Source organism: Aethalodelphis obliquidens, unplaced genomic scaffold, assembly GCF_003676395.1.
Source record: "Aethalodelphis obliquidens isolate GAN/ISIS:26980383/991018 unplaced genomic scaffold, ASM367639v1 scaffold6, whole genome shotgun sequence".
Lineage (NCBI taxonomy): Eukaryota > Metazoa > Chordata > Mammalia > Artiodactyla > Delphinidae > Aethalodelphis > Aethalodelphis obliquidens.
Genome location: NW_020837950.1, coordinates 59,029,006 through 59,046,430, shown reverse-complemented (window position 1 = coordinate 59,046,430; position 17,425 = coordinate 59,029,006).

The window sequence follows — 17,425 nt, the reverse complement described above, 5'->3', positions numbered from 1 at the left end:
CGGTAACAACTTCAGGAAACTTTCAGAATAACATCCCAAGAACTAATTTTAAAAAAACCCAGTGCATTTCAGTGTATTTCAAAGATAAAGTTATGAAGAAAAAAGAACACTTTAGAATGGGTAAGTTTCTTCTGTTTGTACAACTCCCCACGTGTTGGCTAATCTTGTTTTAACAGTGACCAGTAATGGTGCTTTCAATGCTTCCCCTCGGAAACTAGGCCAGGTTTATACCATCATCCAAAGTAAATGGTTTTGTAAATAGACAGTGAGTTGGAAATGATATGAAAGATCCAAGCCAGAGGATCTGGGGGCTCCGTGTAAATATTTGACTACAAGAATATTATAAATGAAGCAAACACTTGGGTAGACCTCCACTTTGCTGGAACTAAATCTGGCAAAGGCTGCCTTTGTACTGGCAAATGGAGTGTAGTGAAATGGGAATAGACTCCTCCAAATACTTGTACAGAAGCCTATCACTGCTAAGAACATGGAACCAAACACAGATTTTTGAAAATGCTTACATCACTATAACTGCACAAAAGTTTTAATAAACATTTTCAATAGAAAGCCACTGAAAACCCATGAGAATTCCTAGCTGATAGGAAGAGTTAGAGGAGAAAGAGGTGGGGCAGGAAGAGATGGTGGGCAGTTTGGGACATGGGGAGATAACTAATAAACATTTTCATGGGCCTGTTGCCATATTATTTGGGAATTATTACTGTACTAACAAAATCTTTTGGAAAATTTTGACATGAAATTTATATTTATTTCTGAATTCTGTGGTTGAGCTGGCAGGGAAAGATTTAACTAAGAAATTGATTTACCAAACATTCACTTTATTTATAAAAGACTTCAGCAGTAACGTTCAAAGTGATAGATTCAGAAATTTTCACAATATATAATCTAATCAATTGGATTCAAGGAAACAATGAAACTTTTCCTGTATTATATTTAACTCATCAAATTTTTATTATCAATTAATAAAAGTATTAACCTTTTATTTCAAAGCCTTTGTGGATGAAATGAGGCTTGAACTGGCTTTATGCATAGATAGGCTCTCCCAAATTAGAGACAGAATGGTTTAAAATATTACAATACAGATACAGTACAAAGAAGGGTCCCATCACTCTCTAGTTGAACCTCTTCCCCATCACCTTCAGAATCCCATGCAGATGTGGAAATGCAGAATATAGCACCTTGCTTCATGTAGAGAGTGTCTGCTTCTCTGCCTTTTCATCCCACAACTTCACTTTGAGGTCTATACTCTTGTCACGCATAGCGCGGTGCAACCCCAAGGAGAAGGCAAGTGCTTTTGACTTCAGACCATTGAATTGGCAGCTTCTACCGCTCAGAATATTCTCAAGTCTTCTTCTTTCTAGTAAGATTTCCCTCTCCATCACCTTGCCTGGTCAACTACTACTCACCTCACAAAACCCATCTTAAACCTCACTTCCTTTGGGAGACCCCCTCATGACAGTCATTTTACTTATTTATGTATTTCAGTCTGCGCCTGGCTCAGTCCATGTCACGTTATCTTCATGAGTCCAAACAAGGTTCCCCTCTTGCTGTAGATATTTATTACCTTTGAGCCCCTCACCCACTCCTGTCTTTACCTCTACCATATGCAACTACTGCAATTATTCATTATGTTTAATGAGAATTATTTTATTTGTATATGTTTACAAACTGTATAGAGCTTGAACACGTGTGTTTTCAAATGTATGTAAATGTGCTGTTTTAAAGCGCTCATTGTTTCTATTGATATTTTTCATTAAATACTGTGTATTTAAGATCCATCTATCCTGTTCTTACTCCAGGTAATCCTTATATCCGATTGTTGTATATAGCCCATGGTGTGTCCACTCTCCCAATGCTGGCCATTTGGGTTGCCTAGACGAACCTTCCATTACATGTGCATGTGCACTCACACACACACACTCTCATACACACTCATACTCACATATATACACTTGCATACACTCACAGCACAAAAATACACACACTCATACACACTCACTGCACACATGCATAAATGTTGCAATGACAATGCCCTAAATGTCCCATTTTGAACATGTAAGAATGTCTTTGGTACATGGACCCTGAAGGAGAACTGCTGAGTGATAAGCCATGTTGATAACTAAATATTTTCAGATAGTGCCAGACTGTTCTCCAGAATGGCTGAAGGTTCCCTCAGCCCCACATCTTAGCCAGCACTTGGCATTATTCAGCTTTCTAATGTGTCCAGTCTAATAATTTGTGAGAAACCTTTACTGAAACAACTCCTCAACACTTTCTGTCTCTTTTTGTTTATCTAGCCTGTACTAGCCTATAAAATTAATGGCCATTAAAACCCAAAGACCCTAAAACATATTTGAAGGATAAATATTTCAGGAAAGCAAGGCTAAGAGTGAAAAAAAGAGAATATTACCCAAACTCATTAAACTAGGTATTGGCTAAGGTGACATAAATGTGACCCAATTCCAATTCCATGTTCATTTCCACATGTCAGAAGGCAACTTATTCATACCTCGTGTCAAGAATCATTATACATTTTTTTTGCATATGTTGTATTTTTGGTGACAGTAATAGTCAATACCTCAAGGTCCTTTAGGTATCTCACTAATTCTAACACCTCCCTAAAATGTAGGGTTACACTTTTCATAATATCATAAATGAGCAACAGAGATCAGGGTAAGCAGTTAGGCAGCTGTTCTTTCATCAGTCAGAGGAGCCTCCCAGCATGAGGCTTCAGCCTGAGCAACTCTGTCTGGCTCAGCGGGTTCTCAATGTCTGTTCTGGTTCTCCAAGCTTCATGATCCAGGGGCTAAACATCAGCCCAGCCCACTAATTCACCTCTGTCGAGGTTGCCCAAGGAATTCTTTGTTTGCTTTGTTCTGACCTTTTCAGAGTCCTCATTAATTTATACACTCAAAAAGTATTCTTTGAAGTATGTTGTAATAAATAATTTAATCCATTTGTCATTGATTTACATCTTGTTCATTCCAAAAGGAATTTTAAGTAGCAAAGAGTTGATGATTTGATTTCAATGACATAGCTAATTTTATGTCCTTTTGCTATGAGCTGGACAGTTTTTTTCCCCTGAAGCTTTTTGCTCCTTCTCAGAGTAAAGGTCGCATGCGTTTCTATGTGGCTCACAACAGCTCACAGTGAGGCAGCCCATCGTATTCTTGGGGGTAGCCCTTATGTTCCACATACAGATCAGCTTTCCTCAAAGACCTTTGATTTTTATCCTTTATAGAGCTATATATAACTCTTCTTATACTCCAGCCCTCTGTAGCAGAGAATTTCTAAATCTGTGAAGCTTAATTAGAGAGAAGCAGGCACACATATGGCTGACAGACTTAAAAATCAGAAGCTTTGGGTTTGAGCTATTCTTCCATGAACTCCATTCAATGATTTGGAGCACTTAATAAAGATTCTTCAATTCCTTTGTCTACAATTTATAGTAATACAGTTGTGTTTTAATATGAATGTTCATTATTATTTATTGAACAAACACCCTTTGCAGCACTAACTACGTGCAAGCTACTATTCTTAGTATTCTACATATATAAAGTGCTTGGCCTTCAGTAAACTCTGTTAAGCAGGCACTAGTATCGTCTCCACTTTACAAGTGAAGAAATGAGGTCCAGAGAGGGTAACTAACTTGTTCAAGTCTATACAGCTTGTCAGTGTCAAAGGCAGGATTCTAACCTTGGCAATCCAGCTACACAGTCAATGGCCTTGACATGTTTCTAACTAAAGGTCCCAAAACACAACATGATCTTAATAGCTTTCAGGCAAATGACGTAGGACTATTATTATTGTGTAGGTAATAGGAAACGCTTACTCTGTGAAAAGGAAAAGAGATACTATTTCACAAAATCCAGATCATATGCTGTGGCTTCCTTCAGTTTCCTAATTAAGAAGTTTTATTCCAACCATCTCCCAAATGTATTCTATGGATTATAATGCTACAAGAGAAATTGGACCAAGCCTCATAGTTCTCATTTCCTTGCCTGTTTCCTTGTCACCCAATCCCTTTGAACCAAAAATATCACAACATAACAACAAAACATCATATCATCAATTAAAAGCACTTCTTTAAATTTCATCTAAGGGAAAATTGACCCATATTTAACAATGATAGCACCAAAGCTTGTCATTATTTGGTATAGAAACCTAAAAGTCATCTTTCCACCAACAATAGGTCATATTTTACTTAAAAAGACAATCACCCATCATTAACCTTTTTAAGTTAAAAAGGACACGTCAATCAACCTTTATGAAACACTCAGCACGTGTCGATTACCATGCTAGGGTTTGGAAATGCTCACATGAATAAGACAACACCTAACATCTGAAAATATATATACAGAAAAATTAAAACCTGGTGTCGATGCTACAAACAAGGTAAACCAAGGGTTGTTTTTTTTTTTTAATTGTCAAGAGCTTATTGTATTAAAAGCATCAGATGGAGAGCTTAATTGAAGATATTTTTTAAGTAATAAATGACCATAAGAATTTATTTGAATTAAAGATGTATACACATTGAGACTTTCTTTTAGGTCTTGTATAAATGAAAATAAAAAGACTTTTAGATTTAAACTGTTTTCCACGGTCAGGTTAAAGTCATTTTGAAAAACAACAATTTCACTAACCAAGTAAACACATTTTAACAATTCATTCAAATGAAAATTTTATGGGGAATTATCCAATTTTAGGCCAAGAAAATATGTTGGAAACTGCATTTTCTGGATGTTTCTGATAGATTTATGTTTTGTTTTGGGGCCTATTTAAACTCCCATATTATTCCTCAGTGTAACAACATCCCTAAAATAGAAATAATGTAGTGATGTCATGGTAAGAACTAGAAAGGCTTTGCAAACAGAGATAACAAACATGTTATTCCGTCTAACCATACATGCACAGATACAGAGTCAAACCAAAGGGAGGAAAATCTTTATTAACCTGGTGACCTCAGTCTGCAATGCTCACAGCTGGTTATTATTCAGTCTTCAGATCCAAGCCTTAACATCTCTTTGGATAGGCTTTCCCTAATCACCCAGTCTAATGCAGGCCCTTTATATTCTTTCAAATAAAACTGTACTTCTCTTGTGTAGTACTGTTTTAGTTAGCTCAGGCTGCCATAGCAAAATACCACAACCTAAAATCCTTAAACAACAGAAATTTATTTTCTCACAGGGCTGGAGGCTGAAAGTCTGCAATCAGAGTGCCAGTATGATGTAGTTCTGGTGAGACCTCTCTACCTGGCTCACAGATGGCTGTCTTCTCGCTGTGTCCTCACATGTTGAAGAAAGAGTTCTGGTGTCTCTTTCTCTTCTTAGAAGGGTACCACTTCTATCAGGTCAGGGCTCCACACTTATGACCTCATTTAACCTTAATCACCTCCTCAAAGGCCCTATATCTCCAGTACGGTTGCAAGGGGTGGTTAACGTTTCAACATATGAATGGGGGGGTCATAATTCAGTCAATAGCAAGTATCTACCACAACTTTTCTCCACGTAATAACTTTACTTATTTGATGGCTTCCTCTCCAACTCAATCATAAGCTGTAGGGACCAGAGACCCATTTACCTTGGGCACCACTGAATGGCCAGCACTCAGCATAGTACCAAGAAACTTGGGCCAAGTTTCTTTCTCCAAACTCAACAATCTGATTAGTGTTCCCAGTTCACTTGGAGCAGAGACAGTAAGAGAGCAAGTGGCAATAGGCTAGGAGAGTCAAAATGGAAGAAAGCCTTAAAATTGGGAAATGAAAAAAAAAAAAAAAAAATTGGGAAATGATAATTCCACCACTAACACATCATACGAATTTATGAGCATAAAGAGTTAAAGCTAGTGCCTTAATTCATAGAGTTTTGGTAAAGATGGCCACAATAGCCATCTAACTTTGTAAAGTTCTTTGCAGTTAAAAAGCTCTTGATGTCGACTTCCTCATTAATTCTAAAAATACATTATTATCCTCATATTTTAGTTGGATAAAAAGAGTAAAATTAAAGTTAAAAATGTAGTTTATAAATGTAGCAATACTAAGGATAAAATTCATGTCAATTAAACTTAGTACTTTCACCAATATATCTGGATGTCTCAGAATCTGAAACAGATGTTCCTCTCAGCACAGGTAATGCAGGCTGTCTGAGATAAATTTGAAAAAAAGTAGCCTTGACAGTATTGGTGGAACTGAATAAAAGTTGACTATAGAACTTGAAAATACACTGGATTGAAATTTTAGAATAGAATGGGAGGGAAAGGGCCACTGTAGTGTTTTGTTAAGCCAGGACTGGATATAATTAATGCCACAAATTTCTCTCTTCAGATGCTGCTTATGACATTTCTTTGTTCTGATACTAAACAGTCCAAGAAAATTGGAGGGCTAATTTTTCTGGAGATATTAATTTAATCAATGCAGTTAATTTTCCATGTTCCTCTTTGTATGAATCAGTTTGAGAATTTTTAAACAGGAGTTTTTGTCCTTCGATCAAAGATAAATTTTATCAGCCACTGTTTCTTTGTCTGTACTTCAGAACACCTCCCACATGAAAAAGATTTAAGTTGGCCATTAATAAGGATGGCATCATAAAATAATATCCCAAAGGTACTGTGAGTTATCAACCAACATTTTTGCACTTATTGTTTTTAAAGTTTTAAATGGGAAAGATTAATGTATGCATAGTAGTCCTAAAGCTACCGAAGGGAATCCTTTCCATCAACCACTGAATTTCAGAAATTTCTGTGGGAGGATGCAGATCATGACTGCATTAATTTGTTTGTTCAAGATTCATCCAGGGTGTGTTGTACCAGGGGCTATGCTGAGTCCTGGTCACTCAGAGGTGCCCAAGGCAAATGGGTCCCTGATCCCTACAGCTTATAACTGAGTTGGGGAGGAAGCTATCAGATAAGTAAACAAGTGATTAAGTGGTGAAACATTGTGGTAGAAACTTGCTATAGTTTAACCCCTCCTTTCTCTCTCTTTTGGTAGTATGCTCTGTAGAAAGTCTGTGTTTCCTCTACTGTGGTTTCCCACAGGCAGGCTAGGCAGCTGAGGGAGGAGGCCTACTCCAGTTCAAGACCGTTAGTGACAGGAAGCTTGGTAGCCAGCATCCAATAAGGTCACCAATGATTCAAGCCTCCTAATATTCTTGCCATCGTGTAGTCTCCTCCCACACTGAAACCAGCTGGCTTGTAATGTCAATAAGATAATGCAGAGATGACAATGTGTGACTTCTGAGGCAAAGCCATAAAAGAAATTGTGTCTTCTATCTTGCTCTTTCTTGCGGTAGCCCCTTTAGGGGGAGCCAGAATCATGAAAACATTCAAATAGTCCAATGGAAAGAAACTGCCAACAGCCAGCATGAAGTTGTCAGCGATATGACTGAGCTCTCTTGGAATCAGATCCTCTAGCCCCAGTCAAGTTTTCGACTGTGGCCCAAGCCTACATCTTGCCTGCAACCTTGTAGGAAAACCTGAACCAGAACACCCAGCTAAGCCTCTTCTGAATTCCTCATCTGTAGCAAATGTGACAGACTAAGTGTTTATTGTTGTGTAAGCTTCTAAGTCTTGAGATAATTTTTATACAGCAATAGATAATTAATATAAAAGATTAAGTGCTCTTCAATCTTACATCTGTTATGAGACATAAACTCCACTCTCCCGTACTAGCTTGAAATATCAGAGTTGAAATTTTACCTTCCAAAAGCTGAATCTTTTGTCTTTTTTGTCATTATTTTGGCATTTGAGCAGGGAAGTTTGATTCTAGTTATTGAACTGTCTCAAACATCTTAATATTATTCATTGCATTTTATGATTTAGTCATCCATTCAACAAGCATTCTATTGAACATCTCCTAAATTCCAAGCACTGTGCAAAAGTTCTGAATGCCGAAAGAATTAGAACTGGAATAAGAACATCTGCTGCATTTGAAGTTTCCATAATCTCATGGGGGAAAAAAAATGGCAGAACTAACTAAAAACTATGAAATAATATCATAGGAGTCAAATTTCAATTAACTCGTCAATGGGATAGGATGGAAGAAAGAGAAGATTTCAGCAAGTCTAAAACTGATTTGATATATTTAATCAGAATTACCTCCCATATGTAGAGAGCATATGTGAGTAAGTCCAGGCCCATGTGTTACCTTACTGATGATAATCCTACTTGCAAACAAAGCACAGTGGTCGAGAGCACAGGCTCTGGAGCCAGACTGTCTCATTTTCTGTCTTGGCTTTGCCTTTTGCGACCTGTGTGATCTTGGGCTACTTATTTAAACTTGCTGTGTCTGTTCTCTTAACTGTCAAATGGGGTTATTTGAGGACCAAATGAGTTAATAAATGTTAAGTATTTAGAATAGGGCCTAGCAGTCTATTATTGTTTGATGTTATTATCAGGATTTACAAAATCATTTAATTATGTTGACAACAATTAGTCTCAATTTCTTCAAACTCTGATTCATGCATGTAAGAGTCAAGTCATGCATTAATGTTATTTTCATCAGGTAGTTTGCCAAAAGATATTTTAGAGATGTTATCTAACATCCAAGAGTGCGAAGGGAAACGTTTGTTCTTTCCATAGCGAATTAACTCAGATGCTGGAACTTCTTGTACCCATTTTTTGACAAACCAGCCAGAATTACCTTCTTGCAGTCATCCTATGAAGAAGAATTCATGATTTTTTTACCTTTTTAAACTGTTTACAAAACTGGACAAAATTGCAGATGAAATAAATTGATTACCTATCTTTTTCAAGTAAGACATAAATCAAGCAATACTTTAGTCATAGTGTATTTCAAGTTGTTCAGTAGTCCCTTCTTTTTATAATTGTTCTATATTATTACACAGTTTACTCAATGTAAAGCACTAGATACTTTTTATTGAATCAAACATTTAAATTATTGAGCTATATATCTAACGGGCAAGAGAAATTGGCTTTCTCACTCTATATTAGCTACAATATGACATCTTTGGCTCTTTATAAGCCAAAATAATGGAAGCTTTTTTAAAAGTTCTTACTGATTCATGAGAGTTTGAGATTTTTCAATGATGCAGTGTCTATTCTTTTGACTGTGTAATGTGAAATCTATTTCATCTCTCCCTAAATAATCAAGAGCTGTGGAGTGACACCAGTTAAGACAATGGATAGGAGTTTTCTACCATCTTCCCCACAAAGGACACCGATTCTGACAAACACCCACAAACAAGAATACATTTTAGGAGTCTGGAAGTCCAGCTAAGAAGTTCTAGCACACCATCGGGGCAAAAAAAATCTGAGGTTGGATTTATTAAAGAGGTAGGGGAACAGTTTCAATCTACCCCTGTCACCCCTCCCCTCAGAAGGCACAACTCACTGCCAAGAGACATCCCCTAACACTCAATTTCTCCTGTGTGGGAAAGTGAGAGTCTGCGAGCACGGCTTCCCCAGCTATGTAGGATGCTGTCAAAGAGGTCATTACTTCCTTGCCCCATCCAGAATACTGAGGGGGTCTGCATGACTGAGGGGCAGGGAGGGGTTGAGAACACAACTTCAACATCACTAATCTTCAGGAAAATGCGAATCAAAGCCATAAGGAGACATCACCTCATACCTGTTAGGATGGCTATCGTCAAAAAGCAAGAGGTAACAAATGTTGGTGAGGATGTAGAGAAAAGGTAACCTTTGTACACTGTTGATGGGATTGTAAATTGGTGCAGTCATCATAGAAAATGGTATGGCGGTTCCTCAAAAAATTAAAAATAGAACTGCCTTATGGTCCAGGAATTCTACTTCTGGTATGTATCCAAAGGAAATGAAATCACTATTTCTAAGAGATATCTGTGCTCCTGTGTTCTCCATAGCATTATTCACAGTAGCCAAAATATAGCAACAACCTAAGTGTTGATAAACGAATGGATAAAGAAAATGTGGTATACATATATATATTCTTTATATATATATAAAGAAAATGTGTATGTATATATATGTATATGAATATTATTCAGCCTTAAAAAGAAGGAAGTCTTTCCATTTAAGACAACATGGATGAAATAAAACAATTTAGGGAAAGACAAGCAGTCTAGGATCTCACTTATATGTGGAATCTTTAAAAAAAATCTCAAACACATAGAAACGAAAGTAAAAGGGTGGTTACCAGGGGCTCAGAGTGGAGTAATTGAGAAGATGTTGCTCGAAGGATACAAACTGTCAGTTATAAGATGAATAAGTTCTGGGGGATCTAGCGTACAGCATGGTGACTATAGTTGATAATACTGTATTGTGTACTTGAAACTTGCTAAGAGAGCAAATCTTAAACATTCCCACCACACACACATGCATGTGCACACACACGCACATACAAGGTAACTATATGAGGTGATGGATATGTTCATTAATCTGATTGTGGTAATCTTTTCGCAATGTATACGTATATCAAGTCATCACATTGTATACTTTAACTATATATGGTGTTATTTGCCAATTATACCTCAATAAACCTGGGGAAAATGTAAAAGAATAGAGTGATAGTAACTGCAAAAAAAATAGTAACTGCAAAAAAAATAGAGTGAGAGTAACTGCAAAAAAAAAGGATTATGATATAGGCACAAAAGATTCTTATAGAAATACAGGAGGGAATAGAGAGGATCATAGAGAATGTGATTATCTTGTCTACAACTTAAGTATTTGAGAGCTCGTTGTAGAAAGAACAGAGTGAATATGGAGGGTATTTTAAATTAAAAAATAGCTTGAACAAGAGAAATGAGTTAATAAGGATGTCCAGGAAACAGTAGACTATAGCCAAATTTAGAAGGGCCATTAATAGCATGTTATATGGATTAGTTTTTATTTTACAAACTAGGGTTGGTAAACTTTGGCAATGGACCAAATCTGCCCTGCCTCCCGCTTTTGTAAGGTCCTACTGGAAAACAGCTATGCTCATTGGTTTAAGTATTGTCCGTGACAGCTTTCAAACTATGTGAGCAGAGTGAATACTTGCAACAGAGATCAGATTGGCTACAAAACCTAAAATATTAGCTATCTCGGGACTTCCCTGGTGGCACAGTGGTTAAGAATCTGCCTGCCAATGCAGGGACACAGGTTCGAGCCGTGGTCCGGGAAGATCCCACATGCCACGGAACAACTAAGCCCGTGTGCCACAACTACTGAGCCCACGTGCCACAACTACTGAAGCCCGCGCTCCTAGAGCTTGTGCTCCACAACAAGAGAAGCCACCGCAATGAGAAGCCCACGCACCGCAACGAAGAGTAGCCCCTGCTCACCTCAACTAGAGAAAACCCGCACGCAGCGACAACCCAACACAGCCAAAAATTAATTAATTAATTAATTAATTTTTTAAAAATTAGCTATCTGGCTCTTCACAGAGTTTACTGACCCTTGTTATAGACGATGGTGTCAAAATGAAAAATTTTGAAGAGTCATAAGATAAAGTGTTTAATGAGTTTTTTTACTTATAATTGCTTTTTAGAAAGAGAATTCTTATAAATAGAAAAACGTGGAGGTTTTATGTACTACTTTATTTAAAAACTATACAAAATAAATATTAATGTATAAATCTGTTACTTTTTCTACTACATTGCAAGTGCCTCAATAAATATGTATGTTATCTAGGTGGAGGTGGTAGCAACATATCCATTTGTAATATATAGAGAGATTATTTTACTTTAGCAAAAATTAATTCACTGAAGACATGAAAAATATAAATCATTTTAGTGGAAAATGAACTGGGGAGATGACTGGGTAGAATATCGAGAAAATAAGGATTAGTCTTGTAGAAGGGCAGCTTCCAGTGGAGTCCAGAAAGAAGCCAACAGTTTGGGAGACAGGCAGAGGAATAAACTGAGAAAGAATTTGCCCATGAAAATTGGAGAAGAGTCTTGAGAAAGAGGTAGGAAGTTGAAAACAACCACCCACATCACATTTTTTTCTAGAGTCTGCTCTGGATTTATTGGATACTTTGATGCTTGAAAGAACTGCATGTAATAGCTGCAAAGTGCTAAAATTAATTAAAATTTCAAGGGCTGATGGCTGTTTTTACTTACTACAGGGATTGCTCTAGTAAGCTCTATTGTCATGAGGAGAAGGAAGCTGATGAATCTTAAGAAATCTTTGGCAGGAAACTTGAAAAGCATATTAGCACAGCTCAACAAACCATGATCACAAACAGCTTCCTCAGAAACATCATCACGAATACTGAGATGAATAAGATCTTGATTTTTTAAAAAGATTTTTATACTTCAATCATACTTTATTCTGCTAATAATAAAAGCATATAGATAAAAATAATAAATGAATATGAGCCAGAAAGAATCCCAGCCTCCAAAAAAACCACTGTTAACATTTTGGAGTATTTCTTTTCAAACATTTTTCTATTCATTTTTTGTTTACAGAAATGAAATCATATCATACAATCAATTTTGTATCACTTTCTCCATGTAAGATTTTGCAAAATAAACAGTCTCCAGGTTTTTATTTCAGACTCTTTAATAACATTTGTTAACACAATATTTTATCATCTCAACGTGCTATCACCTAACCGTTCCCCTATACTGGACATTTAGTTGGCTTCTAATTTTTTGCAATTATAAATTATACAACTTGATGATGAACATCTTTATGCCTGAATCTTTAATGACATTTAGAATTACTTCCTTAAGATAGATTTCTGGAAGTAAGATTATGAGATCAAAGGCTATGAATATTTTGAAGCATTGTGATCCTTCATGCCTTTAATTATAGTGGTGATTACATGGATATATACATTTGTCAATGTGGTACCATTAATATTTGTGCACTTTACGCAAATTATACTTCATTCAAGTTGATTTTTTAAAATAAAAAGTATAATTACCAACTCAAGAAAAAAAATGTAATAGCTTCTGTGAGAGGTAGTTTCTCTTTGAATGAATGGTATAAAAGAGACAGAAAATTCAAAACTATAGGAACTGGTGAAAAAGCAGGACATTTTCACCTGGTACCAAGCACGTTTTCAATGCTATAGCTCTCCTCATAGAAATAGGCAATATTACTCAAAAATAAATAATGACTGAGCCTTACAAGGGGACTGTGCAAGTGAGGATCCCTGAAGCTGAAGATTCATCAGGTTCATGTTAAATCCACCTGGTATTTACATTTCTTGTGACTTGAAATTAAAATTCCATAAAGTTATTCCTGTGAAATCTCATTTAATAGAATCTACCAAGTTCAGGTTTTATTTAAAATTTGTCTGTAGCCCCATTTGTTGTACAATGAGAATGATTTCAAATAATGATTTTAAGTTTAATTTTATTTGCAAACAAAAATGGAGTTAAAGGAAGGGAGAAAGGAAAAATTCACTCAATCACATTGGCAATGCTGTAGCCTAAGAGTTAAAACGAGAAATCAGTGGAAACTGGTTTGTGATTTTGTTTTTCCCTTTTCCAAACACATTGCATCATTCATTTAACTCCATTACTAATCCTATTTGAAGTTTTTTCTTGATGTGCCGGACAAAGGACTTTGGATTTCTCTTTTCTAATCTAGAGAATGAAAGGTCTTATCAGTGATGTAATTGAAATATTTTCAATGAAGGTCTCAATACAGTAAGATAAACATAAGCACATTTTACACAACAGGATCATCCCTATATTAAGACACTTCTCTGGTGACATGGAAATTGCATGCAGTGAAGTGGGAGCTAGAGAAAAATAAGAGAACACGAACCCCTGTTTTAGACTCTCTGGCTCTTTCTCCACTAGGTGTTAAAGTCAACTAAAAAAAAGAGAGTAAAAAAGGGAGTAAAAAGAGGTCTCAGTGGCATGCCTTTTATAAGCAAGTAAAATAAGCTGTTGGAAACGAGGAACTGAGTGTTGTTAAGTTTAAGATTGTAAAGCAATTATACGCCAATAAAGATGTTAAAAAAATGCTAAACTATATTGAATATTCTGTATACAATTTGCAACAAAGGATCATTGACTGTGCATCTGCATTTAGAGCAGTTACTACTAAACTTTAAAAACGTAGTAAGCTAATCGTTTTCTTGGCAAAGTAGATGGTGATCCACCTACCTCACAGTATTTTCCAATTATCTTCCCGCTTCCCCTTAACAACCCAGATGACTGGAAGGTTCTCGTATTGAATTGCCAACATTGATGTATTTGCACAGAGGTTGGCACACAACCACAAAATAAATGTTTTTTTCATTTTTACCCTTTTGCTTCCAAAAACACCACTATACAAGTGGACACATTTTACTGAGATAAAGAGAGATACAGTATGGTAACCCTGGAGATATTGTATGGCTCTTAATTTTTAGCATGTTGACAACAACATATTTAGCAGTTTAAATGCTATTCTTACTGTTGACATCCAGACCTTAAAGTTATTAATTATTAAGCAAATAATTTACAACCCTAGTTGAAAAGTACATCTGGCTTAGAATAGAAAGATAAGATTGTAGACATCAGAGCACCCTAGGAAGTTGCTTGGGCCAACAGGAAGGAGAGTCATGAAGACCAAATGGAACCATGTCATGCCTTTATCTCTGAGTGTCTGTGCTAAGTGTTTATCAATGACATCACTTTAAACGTGTTTTTGAATTTTAGCAATGTTTATAGTGTATTGGCAGTATTATACTTGTCTTGTTCTCTGGGAAGCAAAAGAATGCTTATTGACTACATAGAAAAGAGAGTTTAAAGGCAAGAATTAAAAAAATATTAAATTTGTATTTTCCTGTTAAGAAAACAGAAGTCAGAAACCTTCCAAAGGAGTCAAGAAAAGGTAACAAGGATTTAACCACAATGTTTTTAAAACATGGTTGTAACTGAAAGCAAACTGGACCTTGTATAAAGGCTTTATCCAGAGCCTTTCCTGCAAACAGCCGCTTTCATTATTTTATTTTCTAATCCACTGATTTAATTAAATGCATCTGACAAGCTAAAGAGAACTTTAAAATTGTAAATACAGATAATGTTGAAAACCTCAGTTGCTCATCAAGCATATTTTACCATTTTCTCCACAGATGGGGCTTATGAAAAATACTATATCTGGGTGATTCATCTTCTAACGTCTTATTGAGAAATTATCTTTTATTCTTTTTACACAATATAAACACATATTTCTTAAGAAAATATGCAGCAGTAGGTTCTCATTAGTTATCTAATTTATACATAGTATCAATAGTGTATATGTATAGCTGATTCACTTTGCTGTACAGTAGAAACTAACACAACATCGTAAAGCAACTATAGTCCAATAAAAATTAATTTAAAAAAAGAAAATATGTAACAGTATATTCTTTTGGCAGGCACTCTTCTACCCTGTGCAAAACTGTCACAACAAAGCTTAGCATCATATGAAACAGTTCACTGGAACAGTTCTTCCAAGATGCCCTTGTGATCTTCAGTCCATTAGGATGACTAGATTTTAATTATTCCTAAGCCAACATAATTCACTGACCCCGGCATTTTTTATTAGCTAAATGGGATTTTTTGAAAAGATTGATAGTCCGTTAAAAATTTCTTTTACTCAAAGCAATTAACATAGCGATGTGTCCAAGAGGTCCCTTCCTGAACAGGCCAGTCCTTACCCGGTGTGCCATCATCTCCTGCAGGGTACAGTGCAGCAGGATGCAAAACTTATGCAGTGGAAATTACAAACTAGTCATCAGAGATTCCATTTTTTTTTTTTTTTTTTTTTTTTTTTTTTTTTTTGCGATACGCGCGCCTCTCACTGTTGTGGCCTCTCCCGTTGCGGAGCACAGGCTCCGGACGCGCGGGCTCAGCGGCCATGGCTCACGGGCCCAGCCGCTCATGGCATGTGGGATCTTCCCGGACCGGGGCACGAACCCGCGTCCCCTCCATCGGCAGGTGGACTCTCAACCTCTGCGCCACCAGGGAAGCCCCAGAGATCCAATTTTAAGTATCACCAAAGAAAACCAAAAAGATTGCCTCATTGTTCATGCCAAAACTATGATTCCCCAGATAATATTAATAATGCACAATGAAGGACCAAATTCTATAAGCCATGTCCTTGTGAAATAAATGAATTCATTTCTCTTTACAGTAAATAAGAACACTGACAGATTCTTTAAAGTAGGTACTTTAAAATGATTTGTTTCAAAACTAGTTTATTGGCACATGTTTTTAAAAGCAATGTAAAGAACCTCATCAGTCAAACTCACCCTGTGAAATTATAATTGTAAGTGGTTTTTGTTGGAGGCATTTTTTTCCTTCAGTGACGATTTTTAAGTACTTTGGATTATTATTTAAGACCTCTTCCTCCTTAGGTGGATCACAAACAAGTAAAATAACAATTAACAGGCTTTGACATAGGAAAGGATTGTTGCTACAGCTCTACCTTATAAATTTAGAAAACTCCACTAAAATATTTCTCCAGAAGAACTTGACCATCATACCTTTTCTAGGTTATTGAATCCCAAATTTCATTTGGTTTCTGCAGTTTATCTCAAGTAAAACCCCAGAACAGTGCCTTCTGCATAGAGGATACTCAACTTATATGTGTTCAGGATATGGGTAAACCAAAGGTTTCCCCACCTTATGCCTTCCTCATGCCTCCTATCTGGGAGCATTTGTAAGAAACCTTGGCTGGGTCTTAGACACCTCTTGCTTTGATATAATTGAGTAATTTTAAATGCACAAGGCACAGGTGAGAGAAATGTTGAAGTTCAATGAGTAAAAGTTGGGAGATGATGTAGTGAAATTCCTGAAAATATGGTGTAAGAACTGGTTTTAGACAGTAGGAGGAACATGTATTTCCACTGGGTAGTGGGATGGAGGTAAACCTTGACCCACAGTCAGGTGAGGTTGTTGGGGCGAGTGGTGGTGTAGGAAAGGAAGAGAGCTGAGGTGGCATCCGTCTGATAAATTTTATTTTATCTGTGAAGTATAAAGCTAGCTTATTCTTTAAAACTTTTTTTCAGCTCTATTGATGTATAATTGACAAATTAAAAAATTAAATTGTATATATTTAAAGTGTATAATGTGACTTTTTGATATACATATACATTGTAAAATGATTACCACAATCAAGCTAACATATTTATCATGTCATACAGTCACCGCTGTGTGTGTGTGTGTGTGTGTGTGTGTGCGTGTGTGTGGTGAGAATACTTAAGTCTACTCTCTTACCAGATTCTGAGTACACAACACACTATTATTACCTATAGTCATACTGTGCATTAGGTCTCCAGAACCTTATTCATTTTAAAACTGAAAGTTTGTACCCTTTGACTAATATCTCTCTCCATTACCCCCAACCTTCCTATCCCCCAGTAACCACCCTTCTATTCTGTTACTGTGAGTTTAATTTTTTTAGATTCCTTATATAAATGAGATCATTCAGTATCTGTCTTTCTTCATTTAGCTTATTGAACTTAACATAATGTTCTCCAAGTTCATCTATGTTGTTATTGTCACAA